Genomic DNA, 2,884 nt, shown 5'->3' with positions numbered 1-2,884 from the left:
AAAAGCCGAAAATACAAAAAGAAAATAAAAAGAGAAAGAAAAACATATTCGGCCATTAGCAAGCTTGATTCAAGGTGAGTTTTAGCTCGGTTTTTTTATAATTTTTACGTTTTTGATATCGTTGCTTCGAATACTATTTGACCCATGCTAGAATTTCTGATTTTGATGAATTTTTTGAGTTATGCCATTGATGAATATTTGTGTTTTGTGATGTTTGATGATAAATTATGAAAGATATGTTTTGGATTAATATGATTTGTATTGAAATTTTTGGTGAATTTGAGTAATTAGGGCTAAATTGCAAAAATAATAAATTGAAGGACTAAAATGTAAAATAAATGAAATATATGGACTAGTATGAGTATAAGGAATATTCGGCCTAACTATGTTGTTGTGAGATTGTGCATATTTTGTGTTTTATGCAACATGGACTAAATTGTGAAATATCAGGGGTAAAAGTGTAATTTGCCTATTAAATATTTGATTTAATAAGTTTAGTTTATATTAATTTAGATCAAGAAAAGAGAAAATCAGATTTAGATCTGGGGAAAAATAAAGTTGTCGACTAGCCAATCTGTACCGGTTTTTCATCGTCCGAGGTAAGTCTTTAAGCAATTAAACATTGTTACTTTTAAATAAATATGAGTTCTATATGCTGAATGAATTATTTGAATATATATTTATGTAAGCCGAATGTAAATAACCTTGGGAGCTATGTTAATGAATTTGTTACGACTGAGTTATGACATTTGGAAGTTAGTATGAATTTGGAAGTCAGTATGAAATTTATGGAATATTTGGAATTTTCGATATAAGAATTTTTTATGAGACAGCTTTATATTATTGACATTCGGGCTTTGAGCCTATCAAGCCTTGTGCTGGTGAATTAAATCAGGCTTTACACCTAGCAGGCTTATTGCCGGTGTATAAAATTAGACTTCGAGTCTAGCAGGCCTTGTGCCGGTGTGTGATACAGGCTTAGGCCTAGCAGGCTTTATGCCGGTGAATTATTATAAGCTTAAGCTTAAAATACTTTATGCTGATGTGAAAATTGAATACGCTAAATGAGCTAAAATAACCAGGTATGAGCTTAGCTTATTACTTAATTGAAACAAGTTAAGTAAGCTTCTTGATATCTATTATAAGATATGTAAGATATAAGTGAAGAATGTGAGTAGATATGAGAAGTATGTTTATTTATATATATATATATATATATGAAATTGAGTTTTGATTCATGAGTATATATATATTTGAATGTAAGCATACTTGGTATAATGTTATTTTGGGAATGAAAAATTGAATGATATTATGCTAAATGTGATACATTAGCATTCGCCAAGGTAACTTATTTGTGTAGAAGTATAAGTTATAAATAAATAAGATGATATGTTTGAGATTAAGTATAACAATAATGTTATGATTTGGCTTGTTTTAAATGCTTTGATTATTCTTTTGAATGGTTAAATTTGCTTGTGACTTATTAAGCTAAATTAGCTTACTTTGTGTATTTATGTTTACCTCTATTTTATAGATTTGGGATTCAAGTTACAAGCTCGGAGATCGTCAGCAAAGTCTAACACACTATCGATTGCCTTCGATATTTTATAAACTAAATTTTTAAACTTATGGCATGTATAGACTGGAAAATGTTTTGAAACGATGAACTTTGGTTTTGTATAAAGCCATGCGAAATTGGCTTGGTATTTATGCTTAGTTTTGGTTTTATGTGTGCTTAGTTATTATGTTTAATGAGCTATGCATGAATGTGGTAAAAATTCATTTCAGTTAAAGTGCTAAGTACTATGGATAGATGATGTTTTTGGTAAGTGTTTTATGTTTTGAAAATGGCTTTATTATTAGGTTTAAATTCGGTATTGGTTGGATTATAGTTAAAGTTTATTTGGTTATCATGTTGTATATCATGGTTGAACATAATTTCTGTTATACGAAAGTCTTGAGGATTGTTTGTTGATTTCGAATGTGGCATGAAGAATTGGTTATGTTATATGTTTATAAATACATATAAATATTTAATCTTGATTTGAGCTTACATTGGAAGTGTATCTGAGTATATGATACATGTAAAAATGTTTTGTATTTCTGTTATATGTTTATATTAAGTGTTAAATAAGTTAAAGTAGGCCATGTGAATGTTATGTAAAAAAAAAAATGAGACACATACATGGTACCATTTGGTGTGCTTTTATCTTATATACTAAGATAATGATCTATGTTAGCCGAATGGACTAGAAACTAGAATGAGTTTGTTTTTAAATGGAAGCTCATTATATTATGCAAAATATACAAGTTTCATATAGATTAATATGTTGGTGTCGTGTATATATATATATATATATATATATAAAAGTTGATAATGCATATTTTATTTCAAATGGTCTATAATTTGTACATGTGTAGGACTTTTATAAAAATAGGTCTAATATTCAATAATGAAATTATTGATGTGTTATATGTTTTGTATATGTATAAATGATGGGTTATGTGTAATTTATATCATGCTATGAATGGCATATATTATAAGTTCCGTTAATTGATTAATTATAATAATTGATGTGATTAAAATTTTGAACTATATTATGTTATGCATATCTGTGTGAATTGTATATGTTCGGTAATGCCTCATAACCTTAATCCGGCGACGGATACAGGTTAGGGATGTTACATAGGAAACCCTAGTGCAATTCATAAACCACACGGCCTCCATCTGTTATACGACCGTGTAACCCTTCCACACGGTGTGGCCAAACAACCATTTGCCCCTATTTTTTAGATTTTACAATTTTGCCTAGAATTTTGTGATTTGCTCAATTTAGTCTCAGATTGATCCCTGAACTGTTTTTATTATTCTATTTTATTCAAT

This window comes from Gossypium arboreum, chromosome 6 (genome assembly GCF_025698485.1).
Source record: "Gossypium arboreum isolate Shixiya-1 chromosome 6, ASM2569848v2, whole genome shotgun sequence".
Classification (NCBI taxonomy): domain Eukaryota; kingdom Viridiplantae; phylum Streptophyta; class Magnoliopsida; order Malvales; family Malvaceae; genus Gossypium; species Gossypium arboreum.
Note: the sequence above shows the minus strand (reverse complement) of the source record.